This window comes from Vipera ursinii (genome assembly GCF_947247035.1).
Source record: "Vipera ursinii genome assembly, chromosome: 7".
Lineage (NCBI taxonomy): Eukaryota > Metazoa > Chordata > Lepidosauria > Squamata > Viperidae > Vipera > Vipera ursinii.
In genome coordinates, this window is record NC_139521.1 from 43,132,314 (window position 1) to 43,154,683 (window position 22,370).

Sequence of the window (22,370 nt, forward strand, 5' to 3'; positions counted from 1 at the left end):
ACCTCAACCACCAAAATTCTTTAACAATTCCATTTTGGGATTTAAATATCTCCAGGACCCCAATGTTTTGTTGTTATGTCACAACTGTTTTTTCCTTAGGGAAAGAGGTAGATATAAATGTTCATTGTACTACAGCTGCCCTTCTTCCACAGTGAAAGGCATAACAGGACATTGTTGGTCACCCTGGAGGTTATCCATCAATATTGAAAGAAAAATCTTCATCAGGGTCCAGACAAGGCCGGGAATAAACAAAATGGAGACTGCTTTAGAAAGAAGGTTGTAGTTTATTGAAGAGCAGAGCATTCCCCAACATGTCCACTGCGACGGGGCAAAAACCGAGGCTGATGTCTGGGCCTAACAGCCACCGCCGTCATCCGGAAGGAGAGGGAGGGCTCCGCGCCACTAAAAATGGCGCCTGCCGGCTGACAACAATCCCATCTCCCGATTGAGTTTCCAGCCGGTGAAATCGGTGAAATCGTCGCCGCCGCCCCTCTGTACAAGTGGAGGGTATCCACAGCAAGAAAACAGAGGAAGGAAGCCTGCAGCAGCACAGTATTGTTCTCTGGGCCAGTAGGCCAGCGTCATCCGAAGTGCCGCTATCCGAAGGGGGGGGCTCAGTGCCGCCAAAAACAGCGCCTAGCAGACGTCTCTGCGTCCACCACCACCCGGAATCACCCCACCATACTGTGCCACGGCTGGGCCTCCCTAAATTGACCCATTTAGAGCCCTTGTGGAGCGCACGTAGCTCAAACTGCAGCTGCCGCCATCTTGGGCAAAAAAACAACAACACCCTAATATGATGAAAGAGGTAAAACAGCTTCTTTTCCTGCTTCCATCTTTTTGTATTGGTCTTTTTGCATGGACTCAAAATTTCATGTTTGAGGTACTATTGGAGTATTATTGCTGACTAGAGAACTTTGTGCTCTGGCTTATCTGAAAGGGTATATGGAAAGTTTGATCTTGGAGGTGGGATGTATTTCTTGCAAATATTCATATTTTTGATCACAAGGTGATCATCTTTGAAATTAAATAATATGTTTTTCAGGGTATTATAGTATGTATTTGCTGGACTACCTCTTTCTGAACATAGAAAAATAATATCATTTACTCTAATGATCATGCTTATAATATCTCAATAAATTTCAGAAATATTAGCTATTAGTATTAGTATTCCATAGTCTAGGAATGCATCATTTCTAATAGTATTGTGATTTCTACATTGTTTGTAGTACAGTATTGTTGTACAGTATGTCACAAGCTGCTCGCTAAAAGAGAGAGAGAACAGGACCCCTAATGGGCAATATATTGTTTTAATTGATTTTCATACCTATTACTTTTTTTTTAATTTTCATTCTCAAACCCATATTTAATAGCTTAGTTTCCTCAAACACACGCCACTTCTCTATATACATCAATAGCCAAAAGAAAAATGAAAAATGCAGTATAATTTATAGTATATCCTGACATAGCAGTCAGGTCCCAGATTCTCAGTGGTAATAATATAATTTTAGTCTCTAAACCCAGGAGGAAGTGATAGAACCTCTCCTCTAGTTTTTCCTTTTTCCTTTTCTCTCTATCTCTTTGAACAAATAAAGATATTTTCTTTGTTAAAAAAAGAAATGCAGTTTCTTTCTTTCCACTGGGCTGGGGTATAGATGGAATTACTACCGATAGTAAGGGAATAGCCATGACAGGAAGAGAAAGTGCAGTTTTGTGACTGGTTTTCTGGCCCCAGACCAATATGGCTTTAAAGCTGCATTATGTGCTTGTCAGCCCCAGATCAGGAAGAAGCCAAATTTATTATCTTCTTAAACATATTTTTGGAAAAATCAGTAATAGGTATAAATAACTTGTGCCAGTTCCTTTATTCCCAGGACCAGGTTACAAAGGTAATCTCTATCTCATCCTTTCATCAATTGGTGCTACTAACTTTAATATGAATTTATACCTATATTATAATTAATATAGGCAGATGTTCATATTAAAGCTAGTAGCCTCAAATGATAATTGACAGTGAGAAAACAAGATTGTTTAGCCAAAATAACAATGGGATAATAAATTGCTTTTCTTTATGTCCACACATTTTGCACAATAGAGGCAGTATAGGAAATTTAAGTTATTCACTGTACTTTGACATTGATGTTTTTTCTCATGTAATTTATCAAGAGAAAAATGGTTTGTAGTAATGGAAAACTGCAAGTGGATGTATAATCTATTATTTATATTATTATATTATTTATATTATATCAGGTGTGTCATACTCAATTTCATTGAGGGCCGCATCAGCATTGCGGTTGCCCTCAGGGGGCCGGGTGGGTATGGCCAGGGTGGGCGTGGCCTACTGGGTGGGCATGGCTAGAGTGCGTATGGCCTCCTGGGTGGGCGTGGCCAGGTCTACATCGTTCACATCAAGGGTGCCTATGGGGGCCTGCGCAGGAGTGGGACAGGTCTGAGGGTCTCTGGGCCAGGGCCAAGGCAGCGGGGGCCGTTCCCTCACTGTTTCCGGGATGGCTTCGCCGGCCACATGAAACCACTTTGCAGGCCGCATCCGGCCCCCAGGCCTTGTGTTTGACATGTCTGTATTATATTATTATATTAGTTATATTATATTATTTATATTAAAGAATATTTTTGAACAATTGTTTGAACTCCTGAAAGACAAATCAAATTTCCCTGAACGTTCTGAATATTGAGATGAGGGCTAAGTCATCTCTAGTTTATATATATAAATATATATACATACTATCATCAAAGGAAGATCCGAGTTATCAAATTGTAGACATAGCATTTTAATAGTAGGCATTAAATATGATTTTAACTGATAGCTGATAGCATGTTTCAGACTTCTTTTAATTAAATAGTCAATACATATTTGTAATAAATGACTAAATCTGTAATAGGAAAAAATGGTGGAAAATAAATAGTAGAGAGACATAATAAACCCCTTCATTTTTGCTATGGATCGTTGCAAATAATAGGTCTGTTATAGTTAAAATAATTCACCCAGGTTTTATAAAAAATTTGGTTCCTGTCCCTGATGTTTCATTATTCTCACTTCATCTGTAAGCTTTTATAGCATGGCAGTTGAAGAAGACTTATTTGCAACTCAACTGTTAAGACAATTTAAGATTTTCCATTATTCCAATTATTTCCACAGTTGAACAATTATTATTTCAGCTGCTAAAATTAAGTAAATAATAAGTTACTTATTTTAAGCTTAAAGGCTGATGTCTAAATAAATAGATAGTGCTAATTATCACTATTCTTTAATTAGATTCTTATTTATTCTTTATTTAGAAATTATGTGTACCTCACTGAAAATTTTATGCTGGAAACATATAACTGTCTTTATTACATTACCACCATATAAAGTATTAAAATATCATTGTAATGTATCCTAATTTAACCAATATCAAATGACAGCTGTGTACAATCTTTCATTGAATGTCTTGTGTAGAAGCTGAAGTGCATCCACCTACTTGCCTGACATTTTGTCTCCTTTTTACCTTCACTAAAATTAGTACCCAAAGCTTCTTTATCCTTGCCAGGTTCTCCTCTGTTGCCTTGCTTAGTGGTGAGGTGTTCCTGGCAGTCTAACCAAAAATATTTTCAGCAATGTTATGTAACTAGTTCCAAAGGATAAACTTCTCAGAAGTTTCATTTTATTTATTTATTTGTTGTTTTTCATTATTTATTATTAATGTGAGAGAAGCTATGCACAGACTATTCTGCTCTATGTAAGTCATAAATGTGTCTTTTATCAAGGATATATTTATGTTTTCAAATGTGAAGTAATGTTTTAATAAAGCAGTAAATAAAGCAATTTAATAAAACTATTAATTTATTTTACAAAAATATTTTAATGTGTTAATTTATAAAAATATCTGATATTTCTGTTTAAATCTAATATGGATTCTGTTTAAATCCATACATTTTCCAAAATAAATGCAATAATATGCCTAATTTTATTATCTGCTACAAATTTGTCATTGACTCTTAGCAACTATATAGATTTTTTCTATGATTATCTATTCCTAATTTAGGATGTCCAGAATAGAATAGAATAGAATAGAATAGAATAGAATAGAATAGAATAGAATAGAATAGAATAGAATAGAATAGAATAGAATAGAATAGAATAACAGAGTTGGAAGGGACCTTGTAGGTCATCTAGTCCAACCCCCTGCTCAGGCAGGAAACCCTATACCATTTCAGACAAATGGTTGTCCAATATCTTCTTAAAAACTATCAGTGTTGGAGCATTCACAACTTATGGAGACAAGTTGTTCCACTGATTAATTGTTCTAACTGTCAGGAAATTTCTTCTTAGTTCTAGGTTGCTTCTCTCCTTGATTAGTTTCCATCCATTGCTTCTTGTCTTACCCTCAGGTGCTTTGGAGAATAGCTTGACTCCCTCTTCTTTGTGACAATCCCTTAGATATTGGAACACTGCAATCATGTCACATCTAGTCCTTCTTTTCATTAAACTAGACATACCCAATTCCAGCAACCATTCTTTATATATTTTAGCCACCAGTTCCCTAATCATCTTTGTTGTTCTTCTCTGTACTCAACATCTTTTTTACACTATGGTGAACAAAACTGGATGTAGTATTCCACATGTGGCCTTACCAAGGTATTATAAAGTGGTATTAACACTTCATGTGATCTTGATTCTATTCCTCTGTTAATACAGCCTAGAACTGTGTTGGCTTTTTTGGCAGCTGCAGCACACTGCTGCTCATATTTAAGTGATTGTCCACTAGGACTCTGAGATCCCTATCACAGTTACTGTTTTTCATCCAGGTCTCACCTAATATGTACTATAACTTTTATTTTTCCTGCCTAAACTTTGGTTTTATCCACATTAAAATTCATTTTGTTAGATAGGGCTCATTATTCAAGTTTGTCAAAATCTTTTTGGATCCTGAGCTTGTTTTCTGGAGTGTTGACTATTCCTGACAATTTAGTGTCATCTGCAAATTTGATGAGTTGCCCATCTATTTCCTCATCTAAGTCATCTATGAAGATATTGAAGAGTTTTGGGCCTAAGACGGACCCTTGTGGTACCTCACTGGTTACTTCTCTCCATGTGGATATAGTACCATTGAGGACTACTCATTGAGTAAATTTTGTCACCCAGGTACAAATCCATTCGGTGATGATGTTGTCTATCCTACCTTTTTCTAGCTTACTAAACAGCAGATTGTGGTCTACTTTGTCAAATCCTTACTGAAATCTAAGTATACTATGTCTACAGCATTTCACTTGTCTACTAATTTAATCACTTTATCAAAGAATGAAATAAAATTGGTTTGACATGATCTACTGAGCAAGGTACCACCTATACTGTACCTGTGCATTTGTTTTTTTTACCTAAATGTAGAACCTTACTTTTTTACCATTGAATTTCATTTGTTAGATAGCCCCCAGTGTTCACGTCTGTCAAGATCCTTTTGTATTATTATGTGTGTGTGTGTGTGTGTTTGTGTAATATTTGCATGAAAATTGTCAAGTTTTATTTTGTTTCATTATCATTATCAATGCCTTGATACATATTCTGAAATTGCAATGTTAGGATTTTCATTTTAACCAATAATTCTAAAATATTAAGATATTTTTAGACCAGCTTTTCATTTTCTTGTTTTTCCCCCATGTTGAATCATAGTTAATTAAAAGTTTATTTAATGTTTAGATCTTTAAATATTATAAATGTTTATATACTATAGGCATACCAATAATTCTAGATATATCCTTTTGAATTTTAGAGGGCAGTATAGAACAAAATGATATGTGACTTGTAAAAGATGACTGATATTCCAGACACCTTTGTAAATACCTCCATTTAAGAGAAAACTTTTCTAACCTGCACCAAATAGTCTGTTGTTGTTGTTAGCTGCGAAGTCATGTCTGACCCATCGCAACCCCATGGACAATGTTCCTCCAGGTCTTCCTGTCCTCTACCATCTTCTGGAGTCCATTTAAGCTCACACCTACTGCTTCAGTGACTCCATCCAGCCACCTCATTCTCTGTTGTCCCTTTCTTCTCTTGCCCTCAATCTTTCCCAGCATTAGGCTCTTCTCCAGTGAGTCCTTCCTTCTCATTAGGTGGCCAAAGTATTTGAGTTTCAACTTTAGGATCTGGCCTTCTAAAGAGCAGTCAGAGTAGATCTCCTCTAGGACTGAACAATTTGATCGCCTTGCAGTCCAAGGGACTCATGGCAGTCTTCTCCAGCACCAAAGGCCTCAATTCTTTGGCACTCAGCCTTTTTTATCGTCCAACTTTCACAGCCATAGTCTGTAACTAGATTAATTAGAAGAACAATTTATAAAAAAGACCCCTTGAATTTTTATTGCTGTTTTGCTATATCAAATATTTGATACAGAAAAATGCCTAATTTCAAAACCATAATTAAAATTATTTGAAGCCATTTATATACCTAATGGAACAAAGTAAAGTATTAAAATTGATCAAATGCAAGCATGGGCATTTCAAGCAACAATAAATCCACAAATCTTGAAAATTTAATTTTGGGAGATGGTAGCTCCATCTAATATGATTATTCTCTGAAACACTTGGTTCAAAAGGACATCTAATTGTAAAGGTGCAAGAAAATGTAAAAATAGGCTTTAATATAAGTCTGAACATTGAAACACAAGAGCAAAGTTTACTGAATGATTAAAGTAGTTATCAGTCACAGTCAATAGATATAATTAAAGTCAAACTTAGGTGAAGCCAAATGGAACATTTCTGTCAACAAATCTAGTTAAACAATGCCATTTAATGCATGTAATTTTGCTTTAAAATAATAAATACAAGGCGGTTAAATGGGTGAGTACTTAAATATGCCTTATTTAAAAACAGAATTTTAAATAACGTCTATTAGACATACACAAGAAACAATAAATAGTAGCATGTTCATTACATTATATAGAAAAGCCCAACATTATTTTACTATATTAGCACATTTTCAACTAAATACTGAAACACAGAAAAAGAAAAAGAAGGCAGTAGTTTGAAATATACGAACTAGTGATTCTATAACACTACATGTTGTTGATAGACTTGTATTCCATTCTCAAGAAACATCGACACCATCAAATAGAAACTAACAAAAGATACTAACCAAATTAAACACTTTCCTCTCTGGTTATCAATTAAATAAACTTCCAGATTGTCAACTTGGGAGAATTTAACATAGTAACCAGTTATATAATTACATGTATTTATAGTTTTCTACTATTATAAGTTAAATTTTCACATTCCATGAATCAACACTTAGCATATTTAAGGCCATTTAGCACCTTCTCTGCCTTCTGTGGAGAGTAATATAACTGTAAGAATGATGTGAGTTCTTTCTCTGGAGACTGTTCCTTTCACTGTGCTACGGCTCATTAACTTTTAGGAGATGCTGTCACTGATTACGATAGTACAAGGTGACAACTATTAGTGCTTATGATGTTGAGATAAAGGGATTTCAACAAGATAGCATGCATTTTCTGTTAACTGAAACTATTTAAAGAAACTCTAACTATGCTATTAATTGTTTCCAATATCACACATATGTTAAATAAGCTATAAAAATCACTTCTGAGTTACTAAAGACACTGAAAAGCACTGATTTGTGTTTTCTTCTTGCTTCAAACAACAACGCAACTGAAGATTTTATTTTGGTCTCACTGCTAGCAAACAAACACTTCCAAGTTTGGCAGTTATATAAAACTATGAGATCTGGACTGCAAAAACCCACTAGTGGCTTCTATTGGTCAATTGTTTTTATTTTGAAAGAAGAGAATATTTAGATCAAGTGGACAGTAAAAGAATAGGTGAAAGGTTTATTTATTAAATATGAGCATCTGCTGCTTTTGACAAAATAAAAATAAAAATTATTGCCATAATTCTGCTTTCATTAGACTGATCTGTTCAATCTCCACTGCAGATCTTGCTCTTGTGAAAAGCTAAATGTTTGTGGATTAATAGATATTGAAAATGTGCACTTTTAGCAAATGCTGTCCTAAAATCTGTGTAATTTGCATAAATTTTGGAACATGCATGTTTTTAGCATATATATCTTAGCTGAAAATGTTGCACTAATATTCAAATTTAGAACTTTTTAATTCTAAAATTTGCCTAATAATGTCAGGATAAAATGATGACAAATCCTAATATATCATCAAATACAGTGGGATTCCTATGGTATCCTGTATTACATATAAGACATTGTGGAGTCAAACTGGTAATGTTTTGTAATACAATAGTGGTTTGTTTCCAGTAAATATAAACACATATTGAAATAAAGAACAATTTTTATTAATATAAAACTTAATTCTATTTTTTACCTTAGAGACCTATATTTCTTCAAAACAAAGATTCAGACATAGAAATAATAAAGAATTTTCTATATTTTTACCTAAGTCTCTTTCTTCAGGTTTCTTGAGGAAAGGAAAGCACTGGATCATATTATTCATTAAAATTCACAAATTATCTATATGTTAACATGGCCAACTTTCATTCCAAAGTAGTGAGTTGTTACAAATTGCTTGAATATTTTTCTAAGTAAGTCTTTAATACACTTACTCTGACTCCCTAAGTAAGGACAAATTCCTTACTTAGGGAGTCAGATAAGAGTATTAAAGACACAAATTACTCAAATCTTGGTAAAGTTGTGACAGTGGCTAAATAAATAGGAAAGCCTATGCAAAAGCAATTTACAGAGAGGTCTATAGAGAAAATGTAAATAGAAGAAAATAGCTTTCTTCACTGAATTCTAGTTCTATCTGTGACTGAAGTTAGGATTAAAATAATTGTTTACAACACCAAATACAAGTCAAAATATTCAAATGGCATCAACACATGTTATGGATTGTAACTAAATAGTAGGACTCTACAGATTTCAAATAGTATTTGGGAAAAGTGTTCATACCTTGCACCAGTAGAAACAGAACATTCCTGTGATATTCCCTAAAGCAGCCAATTTTTTTAATGTTTTCATTTTGGAGAGCTCACCAATTAAAGTTAATGCAATTCTGAAAGCATCCACACTGTTTTTTTTTTCAGGCTGGCATGGACTGCTGAAAATATAGAGGCTGTTTTAATTAACATCAGACAAGATCTATGCTCACACTGGCATGAAGTCTAAAGGACATTTTCTGAATAATTTTCAAAGTCTGCACAGCCTTTCTAAATAGTGATTAGTGTGAATCAAAATAGTGTCCCAATATTGAAAATGAACAGAAATTTTTAATTCTTCTCTGGTACTACTGATAAATCATTGTCCATTATGAATATGATATACAGGTGATTCACCATGAATGACTTTGCTTTATCTGTGCTTCTGAATACTAAGTTAATTTCCTACAATTAGAGTTAACTTCTTAGATATTTACAAAAACTTTCACACATAGAGCTAAACCCTCTTTTTTCTTACAATAGGTTGAAGGGAAGTGACTGCTAAATTTATTTCAATATACATTTTTGAACGCTTAATAGAATTCAAATAATAGCCCTTTAGGATCATTATTCTGCTTTTCACATTTTTTTAGCATTGTTGAGGAAGGGATAACAAGAACTGTTGGAACATTGTTGGTTCTTTCTAGAAATTCATCCTTATTTGTTAAATCTTGAACGTGTTCTGTTTTATACAATGTCTTCTAAATGCACAAATCAACCAATGTAGTTGGAGAAACAATCTATAGAAAGAAGTTTTGGTGAACAAATTCGTGTCCAGGCATTCCAAGATGAGCTCAGTGAAAGCATGTTTGGATACAAATATATTCTTATAGTAATAATAGTGGCAGTTTGACCTAAAACAGAGAAAAGAGCACTGAGAGTCATGAATAGGTGCAATAACATAATCTGAGGCATGTGTAGAAGGAAAGGATATTCAGTCCCATTGGAACTTTCCTACCATTTTTTTCAGTCTAGGGAGAAGGGATATTTATTTATTTTTTATTTATTTTAATTCCATTTATATCCCGCCCTTCTCCGAAGACTCAGGGCGGCTTACAAGCTTAGCAGTAGCCTTCATTCTATGTATATGCCTGCTTATTAGGGCTTTCACACACACCCCAAGCGGCATTATTACAAAGTCAGCTTAATTGCCCCCAACAATCTGGGTCCTCATTTTACCTACCTCGGAAGGATGGAAGGCTGAGTCAACCTTGAGCCTGGTGGGATGCGAACCTGCACTAATTGCAGGCAGCTGGTGTTACTTAAGGAGGCATTAGCCCACTGCTCCACCAAGGATATATTTATGTTTCAGTGTAATATTAATGATAGTAAATAAAAATGACACATTTTTTATTTTTTATTTTGACTAGCAGGAATATGGATAGTCTAGAGGAAAAGACAACCTTTTCATCAGTAACCTCCTTTTTCTGCATAAAAGCACAGCTGGGGTTCAGCTGAGGTGACTATCCACAAGTCAATAAAACTTGGATAGAGCAACTGAACATTTGCCTTCCTGGCAAATGTGGAAAGGCTTACCAGCCACTGATTGCTTAGCTTTTGGGCAGCAGCTGATGCCTCTTTCTTTATGCTTACATTTCACTTCTAAATATGTATCCTTTGCCTTTAAAAATATAGTAGAATTTATTATCAGCAGAATGGCAAGGCTCTACTGCCTTCAAGGCTCATTAACCTGGTATGATGGTTAGTCATTGTGCAGCTTGGTATCATCTCTAGTAACAGCACACATTGCCATTTGGAATTTCAAGACAACTGAACACTTCTGACAGTGGTTTATCTTAATGTGCAGTTCGGTTACTGTCATTTTTATATAGTGGCCAGTGTGCTTGTCAGTTCTGTAGTTCTTTAAAAAAACCTTTATGACTCCCTAATTCTATGATTCCACTTTATTCAGTTTTGTGCAGGATGATAAATGTCAGCTTTGGATGAAATTGCCTGTGTCGTGTTACTACAATAAAACTGTTAGTGTAAGAAAATGTCTTATGGGAGATGAAGTTAACTAATCTGGGGGATATAGTGATCACTTTTTCAGTTGAAAAGAGATGTTAAAAATAATGTGGCCCAGAAAATTTTACTCAAGGTAAATTAAATGCTTAGCAAAGCTGGGAAGGTTTTTCCCCACCACTCATGAAAAAATATATAAAAAAATGCTATAGGCAACTATAATTGAAAGTGACTTCCATTTTATATACAATACACATACACCTACAAACATGCATCCAAGATAAATTATTCCAAATTACCATAAAGAATCTGCAAAAACCTGGATAGGATTTATTAATCAGATAGAAGAGACATACAAAAAGAAAGAATCTCAGAAAGACGTGAAGAGTAGGGAAATTTAAGCACCACATGTTTTGTGCAAATAAGGATATGATTCGCCTCATGAGAAACAAATATACAGGTCAGAAAGCCACAGTATGGAAAGAATGTAGTAAAACAGACTAGCTTCATTCTGGCAAAGGAGAATAATGAGACTTCATATATTCCCTTTATTTATTCAACTTATATGCAGAGCTGGACTGGAAGAAGATGAGTATGGTTTTAAAATTGGAGGAATAAACATCTGTAACCTCTGCTATGTTGATATACTATCCTGATAAAAAAAAATGTAAAGAAACTGCAACCCAGCTACTAAAAGTGAAGGAGCACAAGGAAAAACATGAGATTAAAATTAAATATAAAGATGACCAAAATAATGACAATAGGTAGAACAATCAACCTTAGAAATGACAATAAAGATAACAAAGTGGTGGATAGATTCTGATTTTTAGGATGAATTATCAACAATAAACAAACAAGCAGTAAAGAGACAGTGCTTAACTAGAGCAGCCATAAAGGCCTTGGAGAAGACATTTAAACATGGCATCCATATTTAGAAAGATCAGGTTTGTACAAGCCATGGCATTCCCTGTGACACAATGGAAGTGATAGCTGAATTTTAAAATGCAGGATAAAAAGAGAATTGATGAATGAAAACAAATATACATGTCCTAAGATAATGATGAGAGATTGAATTTGGGTCTGTCACCAGGACCAGAGATTTATCCTCATGCTGGAGCTCATCTTCAGGCCCTTCTTTCTACAGGAATATGTGCTTTGAGCTGTTCTATGAGTCCTGTTTAATGTGGTGCCTTCCTATTGACTAATTGGTGTGTTGATGGCTGGTGATTGGCTGTCATTTCCTTGTGCTGCCTAGCCTTCAGGTCCTAAGTATTTGATAAGCTGGTGGTAAATCATTACTTCTGTTAATTGACAAGGGGCCTGTTTCCCAGGCTTCAATTATTTCTTTGGCTATCTTTGTACATGTTTTGCCAATGATCTTAGTAACTGTGAAATTAAATGTGTGTCCTTCTTCATTTCAATGTGAGGCTACCAATGAGTTCAGGCAGTGGTGGTATTCAAATATGTGAACAACCGGTTCTCTGTGTTCATTCTGGGCCTGGGCAACAAAAAACTAGCTACCGGTTCTGCTGAAGTAGTGTGAACCAGCTGAATCCCACCAGAGTTCAGGTCTCCAGAGAACTGGCATTGGAGAAAACATTAAGAATAGAATGGATAGCATAAAAAACAAATCAGTTTATCATGGAACAACTTCATTCACAATTCTCACTCGAGGCACAAATGACTAGGTTCAAATTATCCTACTTTGGACACATTATATGAAGATCCAGTTCTCTAGAAAAGGCTATAGTGCTTAGAAAGGTGGAAGTCAATAACAAGGCTAGTAGCAAGGTGGACAGACTGAGTTAAAATGTCAATGAAAGCACCATTGGGTGACTTGAAACAGCAGGTTAGGGATAGATTGCCATGGAGAAGAGAGAGAGAAAGGGAGAGAGAGAGAGAGATATCTTACTGGAGAAATTAACTTTTGAATATGTATTAAGGCTAAAGGAAAGGCTGATAGCAAAGGAAAGAATGCAAGGAAACAGTACAAAATCTTATAGCTCTTAGAAAATCTTGAGTACAGTATATATAGTAATAAAAGCAATGGCTTTTAAAATACTACTAGACTAATGTTTTCTCATATTAACATAGCCTTCAGTCTTGAAAATAAGAAACTACCCCTTACAATACTTTCCTAGATATGTCAGAATTGTTTAGCCCAGATAGCTGCTGAAGCTTCTGGTTGACAAATCAACATATGTATATGTATGAGTATCTGTAGCAACTGTTATATAAGACATCTTTGAATGCAATTAACCACATAGCAATAATGAATGTCAACCAGTCATTCTGCTCAAAATAGTAAAGTTGTTAATTTAAATATTTCTAGATAAGTTTCTATGATGAACTCCTTTAGGCACAGGAGATGTTACAATGCTCTAATCCTTTTCTTTTGTACTTATAAGCAGTAATCATGGCATTGAATATGACTATCTATTCCTTTGCTGAGGTTACAATATAGTAGCTGGCATTGTGCAATGACACAGGCATAGTTCCTATTTGGCAAAGAAGCTTAGAAATTAAATGTTCATTTGAACTGAATATGATGCAGTCCATATGGTAATTTCAAAAATATGAGCTATATCAGTTCATTTCATGAGGCTTATAACAGAAGCTGCAGATGATAATGAGTTCTAGCTGCTGCAAACTTATGGATTTTCAGTGTTGACCCGAGGTGAAAGGTTTTTGCCTCTAATTACTAATCTCTTATGGCTTTGGCTTCCCATCCCTCCCCAATGACCTCTGTTCCATTCAGTAACTTCAGCTGTTGTGAAATGGCATATGACAAGAATTACTTACCTGAACGGTCACCTTTTAAACTCAACTGATTTCCCCATATGTTCCAGCATTGATAGTATCATATCACCCTATACAGCTTTATGCATTTTTATTCTGTCATAGATAAATTAAGAATGGCTTAAATTAAGTCAGATCAGCCCTCTGAGTATAAAAAAATGTAGATAAGCAATCCCAAAACTGAATCAAGAAATGTTCAAAAGATACTATTTTTTAAAAAGAAATTTAATCAAACTATTACTTTATCTTATATTTTCTTCAAGTAAATGATATTGAAATAGAGGAGGTTTTTTTCCTGTGGATACTTTCTCCTCTAAGAATACTATATACTTCTGTTTTTTTCTCCCATCTGCAATCCTTCTGATGTGAATGGATGTTATACTGGAGTGAGACTGTAGAGTTTATACTATGAGAAACAAGATTACATGGTTATTTTACTGTCCTTTCTTTGAGATGCAGAAAACAAAGAGAACAATTACAGATGGGTAAAAAAAATGGAATACATCTTTCCTGAGATTTTGTTTTAGTTTGTAGGGAGAAGTTCCCTGAAAAATGGGCTCCAGCATGAGTCTGAAAGCTCAGAAAAATAAATCTCTGGTCCTGGGGACTGACCCAGATTTAATCTTGCAACATTATTCTGGGACACATATACGTATTTGCCTTTATTCCTGAACTGACTTTGGTTTAAACCTAGATATTTTTATCTAACATTCATGATTTACATTCATAAGTATATACTTTGTTCAATTTTGTATGGTTGTGAATAGTGTTTAGTTCTGTATAATACTAAATCTGCATTATTTTTCTTTTAACCGATTATATTCAATCTGATGAAATAGAATTTGCTTTTAACTTTTCTTTCAATAAGAGAATTTTAATGAAACTTTTAGGGGGGGTTGGTTTTACATTTATTTAGTTAGAAGTTGCCAAGGTATGTATATGATTATTCCATCTTTCATTGTACAACTTTCTCTGGTGCAGAATGCAGCCGCGCAAGTGGTGGTGGGGGCTTCCCGATACTGCCATGTAACACCTCTACTCCGTGAGCTGCATTGGCTTCCGGTTGTCCTCCGGGTAAGATTCAAGGTGCTGGTTACGACCTATAAAGCCCTAAATGGCATGGGTCCGGGTTACTTACGGGAGCATCTGCTGCCGGCATCAACTTCCCTTCGTCCAGTGTGCTCCCACAGAGAGGGCCTCCTTAGGGTGCCGTTGGTCAAAGAGTGTCAACTGGTGGCCCCCAGGGGGAGGGCGTTCTCTGTAGGCACGCCCGACCTTTGGAACCGTTTACCGGTGGAGCTCCGGATGGCTCCCGACTTTCGCTCCTTCTGACGTGACCTAAAAACATATTTATTTGAACAAGCCGGCCTGGTCTGATGGGTTTAGGGGTATTTTAACATTTTGTATTAATTTTTAAATTGGGCTACTGTATTTTAATTTTAATTTTTATATATTGTATTTTATTGTATTGCCCTGTACACTGCCCTGGGTCCTTTGGGAGAAGGGCGGTATAAAAATTAAATTATTATTATTATTATTATTATTATTATTATTATTATTATTATTATTATTATTATTATTATTATTATTATTCTTCAGTGATTTGCAACATCTCTTCTTTTCCTACTTCAGTGACACCAAGGAAAGTCAGACAGACAGAAAGAAACTGTTTCCATTTGGCTCTTTCAGATTTGAGATATGGATGGATACTGTAAGGAGGCTTCACAATGAAGAAAGACTACAAGAAAATAATAGTATCAGCCATAAGCACCCTCTCCTACATCCAGCAGTAAGGTTATCTCAAATATACCTTTAGGAGAGTTTGAAAAAAAAAAAGAAGTCAAACATCCTGAGGCTATGATAGAAAGGGAGAAGCTTTTCACGCAGTGAAATAATTTTAAAAAAAATGGCAAGTAGATTTAAATACGGGTTTAACTTCTTTTCATTATGACTAGTTCTTAATATTTCGGCTAAGATTATATAAAACGGAAATCCTTTGTTTTCCTATTACAAACAGCATTCCAACAGGACTAATCTGTTGGAGGCTATATTGTTTGTCAATGGATTATAGAGATACTTATTCTCTCTTTCTCATTCACTCTCTGATAGCATGTTTGATTTTCTCACCCTTTCATGACATTCATTTTTTTCTCTCCCTCTTCCTTTTCATAAAGCATGTTGGAAAGGAAAAAGCAGATTGCTTTTACCAGCAGTCTACATTTGACAAAGGGCTTTTGACCAAAGGCTGCAAAAAATTACACCTAGGGCTTTGTGTGGTGCTCTGTAGCTCATCCTGAGGTATATTAACAAAAGTATACTTTGATTTATGTTTTTCTTTCCTATCCTTAATGAAAAAAAACAGAGATTAAAACAAAATAGTTAAAGCAAACCCAAAATAAGAGATATTTTAGCAACAAAACATGATTTGTAGTCCTTATTTAAATTGCATCTAGTGAAGAATTTAGCCTAAATAAAACCAGACTCAGACATGTTTATTACTGCCCCAGAAGTCCAGAAATCAGTTCTGTTAATCTAGTTTTTCTCATTTCAGAAAAAGCCAGAAAGTATTTTTTTTCAGAATGTCTTTTTATTCTTCCATTGCTATATTAGTTTTTGCTGAGAATGATTGATGCTGTTACAAAATAGAAAACAAAGTAATAGCAATAGCTAGAAATACTAGAAAATAACAACATCTAGAAAGTAATAAGTGATTGCTTCTGTAATGTATTGGACTTAGTCTTACTTAAGTATATCACGTGGGGTTAATTGCTGGAAGGTTGCTTAAGCAGGGAAGCTGGCTAACGGCTCCCAGCTCCTCAGACAACCCATCTCCAGTACCTGCTTCTAGGGTGGCAATAAGTTACTTTAAACCTATTGGCTGCCACCTAGAAGCCAGGGTATAAATTGCTGCATTTGCAGTCCTGTTTCTCAGTTCAGTTCCTGCACCCGAATAAAGAATTATTCTTGCTGAACTCATTCACCTCGTCTCGTCAATCAAGCAATGAACCCAGTATCTAACAGCTTCCCCCTAATATTATACTATAACTATATAAACTAAATAGCTATATCAGTAAATTTAAAATAATGATTTTAAAAATGCATTAAGGTTATTTGGAAATAACTGGTCATTTTGAGAGAAAAGTTAAAGAAAAAAAGTAGATACCCCCTGTGTAGACAGAAGATATTTTTAGCCTTAGAAATTTGCTGAACTTCAAACTGGAGGTAGTAGCTGAGATCAATAATATGTACTTGTGATAAAATCCCAAGCTCAACAGAATATCTTGCAATACAATATTTCATGCCAAGTGTATTTGTACATTGACATATCTTCAAATATATTTAAATATCTGAAATCCTAGAAATGAAGACTAGTTAGAGAAGTTTGCAGAAAAAGACTGGTATAATATTTGTATTATTCTGTCCCATTCTGTTCCCCTCTAGTCCTTTCTTTCAATCAGACTAGCCTCCCCCATTGATGTTAGTGGAAGAGGGCTGCAAGGATTCCATTTGCTATGGAATTCCAGCAGGCTGGATCAAGGAGAAGAGTCATTTCCACTGTGGCCCCATTCCTGTGGAATACTCTACTATTAGAAGTGACAATGTTCCCTGTATTTTGGCCTTCTGGAAGGGTATTAAAACTTAGTTCAGCCAGTTGGCTTGGGGACCCCAGGGAGGCACTAAGTGCTGGATGCAGTAAGAAGACCTCATCTCTTTGTTGTCTCTTAGATCTGATTTTTTTGTATAGTCTTCAAATTTTAATTTGTATAGTTTAAATATTTTTATTATTTTTATATTTCTTTTTTAATTATCTGTAAACCATCCAGAGTTGTTTTGTAGTAGAGATGACATAAAAATTAATACATAAATAAAATAAACATTCTTGCAAGGAAACAGTTAAGGAATGAAGTTAAGAAAATTTGATCTAGCAGAAAAGTGTTAAAGGTTTATGTAACAATGAGGGTTTTTTTTAATATATTACAAACTCTAAAAATGGTCAACATACTATAAGGTGTTGTGCATTTTCCCTTTGGGGATCATTACTTTTCATATATACTTTTATATGCTACCCAAAGTCACTTGATGGTGAGATAGGTTAATCTGTATATATCATCATGAGGTACAAGAGACATTCCCTTGTAGAAATTAAAATATTGGACTAGGGTCAGAACAACTGAGGTTGAACTCTCTTTTCAGCCATGAAAGCTCATGATCACTTTTGTGTAAGCCATTATCTCTCAAAACAATTCTTAAGTCTTGTTCTTATTCATGATAATTAGAGGAGTGCTAGATATACTACTTCAATATCCAGGAGAAAAGTTGGGGAATAAGCCTATCCTGTGTGTATGTGGGTGACTTTCTATAGACTTTCTATAATATATATGAGACTTATTTGTAACAGTAGTTGAAAAATTTATAATTTATTTATATTTATTTTTATTTTAATTCCATTTATATCCCGCCCTTCTCCAAAGACTCAGGGCGGCTTACAAGCTTAGCAGTAGCCTTCATTCTATGTATATGCCTGCTTATTAGAGCTTCATTCATGTACCATTTATACTCCTGAGAACTGTCTCAGAACTTTTTTAAAATAAGGCAGTGTCTTTCATAAGCTCAGCCCTTTTTTAAATGTTTTTAATTTTATTGAATATAGTCTGCGATTGTTCAATAAAGTAATTACATATGCAATAAATCTCAGTTTATCATACTAGTATAGTATTTCAATTTGTAGGGATTTCTTTTAGTATATTTTGGCCATAGAGATGTGTAAAACTAATAACCTAATCATACTAAAATAGAAATAAAGATAAAAGTCATACTGAATAAAACAAAGTAAAAATAAAATTATTAACATCTATATACTTTATTACTAATACTTCCAGACTACTTAGCCATCTAAAAAGAACATTTTAAAAAAATCTTCAGTGATAAATAATGTGTATGGAAAAATTCCACTTTACAAAATAATATGGATATATCATATAGCTACTAACAGAAGCTTAAATATGTACACAGTGGGGAACTAAAGCAAGCAGAATGGCATTGTAAAATAAGGATTTTAAAGCTATTCTCTAAAGACTTGCCAACGTGTAATTATGATGAATTCTTTTTAGCACAGTAGGACCTGGCACTGACATTGTATAGAAGGCCATTATCATAATGCTTTTTCTTTTTCTCTTTCACCAAAGAACATACTAGAATAGATACTGGTAAGTTTATGAAAGGCTGAAACTATCACACATAATATACTAAAATCTGGACAGAAATTTAATTTGAATTTCATAGTCTTTTCAATTTTTTTTACCTCAGAACATTTGACCATATTTTGTTTAGATTCATATCTTTGAGACTACCTATTATGATAATGTCATAACTAATCTTAATTTTTGCAACTGAATATTAAATGTCTACATTTTCAATTTCAAAATGTTTTTTCCCATTTGACAAAAATAAATCTCTCTAAACTAGTTTATATACTCAAAAGTATATTGACACATTACAATCTGAATCTAATAAGTTTGTCTTCCTAAAATGTCATTAATTACTGTGAGTAGTCATATATATATATATATATATATATATATATATATATATATATATATATATATATATATATATATATATATATATATATATATATATATATATATATATATAATGTTTAAAGAAAAGTCTTACAAAATTAATAGAAATTCTACCATCATTTTCTGTCTGAAGAGGTGACAAGTGACTTGCTGGTTATCCTAAGACAGGAAGATCAATCTTCTGACCTATGGCCTTCACAAAGATTGTCTCTCAAAGCACTTTTCCTTTTCAGAACTTTATTTCCATGCATTGCGATCTTAAACATTTTGAAAAGTTTTGCCCTGATTAGAATCAACCTTATATAAGTTCACTTTAGGTTTAGCAGACAACCATATTGTAAGTCAATAGAATTACATTTTATATGATATTGACTGCAAATTATAATATTCTGCATACAGTGAAAAAACAAATCCCTTATTACTTTTTTTAACCTTTGTCAGGGATTGGATAAATCCTGCATTACAGTATATTTCTCCTAGCATTCTTACCCCAAGATTGGAATGTTATGATGTTAAATATGTAGATTTTAAACCGGAATTATTTTTATTAGGTATAATATCAGAAAAATATGATAAAGAAAATATATGTTTGCTGTTGAATGTATTAACAGCAGCAACAATTGTATTTGCCCAGCACTGGAAAAATGAAGAAATACCATTTGAAGAAGAGATAATCAAGAAAATACTGAACTGTGCAGAAATGGACAGACTGACATTGAACATTAAAGAAAAAGAAGACTCAGAATATTTTCAAATATGGGATGTATTTTATCAATGGCTGGAAAAATGAGGTAGAGATTAGGATTTTAATGTGTACTATTAAGCAAATTGGACCCAGACAACACGTTGTTTACTAACCACTTATGAATTATAAATAGGTAAAGGTAAAGGTAAAGGTTCCCCCGCACATGCGTGCTAGTTGTTTCTGACTCTAGGGGCCGGTGCTCATCTCCGTTTCAAAGCCAAAGAGCCAGCGCTTGTCCAAGGACGTCTCCATGGTCATGTGGCTGGCATGACTAGACGCCAAAGGCGCATGAAACGCTGTTAACTTCCCACCGTAGTGGTCCCTATTTTTCTACTTGCATTTTTACATGCTTTCCAACTGCTAGGTTGGCAGAAGTTGAGACGAGTAACAGGCGCTCACTCTGTTACGCGGCACTCGGGATTCGACCCGCCAAACTGCCGACCTTCTGATAAAAAAATATAAGTAGGTAAATGACTGTGAGGAAACTAGCTGGAAAGATTTTAATTTTATTAATATGGGCCAGGCAAAGCAAAGCGGGCAAGAAGTCAAACCTGCCTCAGTGCACACATGGAAGGCAGCAAGGGGTCTGGTGTCCCAATGAAAGAGAAGTGATCAGAACATGATCAGCCTGTGGGGCAAAATGGGCACCTGGGATGCCAGGCCCTTCACTAACCACCTCTCCTGCATGTGCCCAGGTAGCTTCGGCTTCTCGCTAGCTTCGCTTCACCCAACCCAGTCTCTCTGTGTTGTGAAGAGAGTGTGCCATTGCCTGCCGAAACAGGGCAGGCTTTGGGGGTTGGGCAGCATCGTGCAGGTAATGTGGACTCTTACTCTGCTCACTGTGTCCCCATCTTTTTTTCTCTCCCTCTCCTGCCAAAACTGGCTCTTTTTATAGTCTCTCCTCCCACACTTCCTTTCTCTTCTGGGTGTGCAGGAAGTGCCAATCTTGGGGCATTTTGTCTCACCCCAGAAGCCCTGCAGCTCCTGAGGACTCTCTCATGGCAAGTCCTGTGCTGTGCCACTTTAGCTCATTTCCACCACCCACTATGCTTGTCTAGGTTAGGCAGGCTCACATACCACCTGCCAGGTGCCAATATACTATTGGTGGTACATGTACCACTGGTTTAAAAGCCCTGATATAGACTGCAGGAAGCTGGAGGGATTGACAAGTTTGAAGCAGAAGAAAATAACACTGATTGGTTTGCAACCTCTGCATCTGCACTCAGCTGATGGGTACTTTGTGTAAAAATGTGATTGGTTGAAAATGCTGCCAACAGACTACAGACTTACAAGCAGTTAGACAACACTATAAAAGCAAGACTAGGACTAGAGTGAAGCATTCAATAATGTAAACCTATGCTATATTCTCTGTTTGTACACATGGATTTGTCTGTGAAGAAAGTGAAGAAGAACTAAAGAGCCTCTTGTTGCGGGTGAAGAAGGAGAGTGCAAAACCTGGGTTGAAACTTAACATTAAGAAAACCAAGATCATGGCATCTGGCCCTCTCAATTCCTGGCAAATAGATGGGGAAGAAATGGAGGTAGTGACAGATTTTATTTTCTTGGGCTCCAAGATCACTGCAGATGGGGACTGTAGCCAAGAAATTAAAAGATGCTTGCTCCTTGGGAGGAAAGCCATGGCAAATCTAGACAGCACACTAAAAAGCAGAGACATCACCCTGTCAACAAAAGTGCATATAGTCAAGGCTATGGTCTTCCCAGTTGCAATGTATGGCAGTGAAAGCTGGATCAGAAGAAAGGCTGAGTGCCAAAGAATTGAAGCCTTTGAACTATGGTGCTGGAGAAGACTCCTGCGAGTCCCTTGGACTGCAAGGCGATCAAACCGGTCAGTCCTAGAGGAAATCAACCCTGACTGCTCTTTAGAAGGCCAGATCCTGAAGCTAAAACTCAAATACTTTGGCCACCTAATGAGAAGGAAGGACTCACTGGAGAAGAGCCTAATGCTGGGAAAGATTGAGGGCAAGAGAAGAAGGGGACGACAGAGAATGAGGTGGCTGGATGGAGTCACCGAAGCAGTAGGCGTGAGCCTAGATGGACTCCAGAAGATGGTAGTGGACAGGAAGGCCTGGAGGAACATTGTCCATAGGGTCGCGATGGGTCGGACACGACTTCGCAACTAACAACAACAACAACAATTTGTCTGTGACGTGTTACATCTTAAAACTGTTATTTGATTAAGGCAATTATTTAAGAAACTGACACATATACAGTATTCTTTTTACAAATGTCCAATATCCTTAAATGGAAAGAACTCTATTTTCTCAAGAAATATATTTATGGACATTTGAGAAATTGCTGTTTCAACCTGAGA

General features: G+C 35.3%; 1 long non-coding RNA gene across 2 annotated transcripts in view; it reads left to right on the top strand.

The window, feature by feature from the left end:
* Window positions 1-21,650, top strand: part of LOC310643185 — a 61,859-nt gene extending 40,209 nt beyond the window's left edge. The window contains exons 1-4 of one of the 2 annotated variants that reach the window (XR_014493032.1): window positions 7,617-7,827; window positions 15,401-15,624; window positions 15,886-16,009; window positions 19,928-21,650. This is a non-coding gene — a long non-coding RNA (uncharacterized lncRNA). Of the gene's footprint in view, window positions 1-7,616; window positions 7,828-15,400; window positions 15,625-15,885; window positions 16,010-19,927 lie in introns of those variants that run through there. The other variant, XR_014493031.1, reaches the window with a different exon arrangement.
* Window positions 21,651-22,370: the final 720 nt, after the last annotated feature.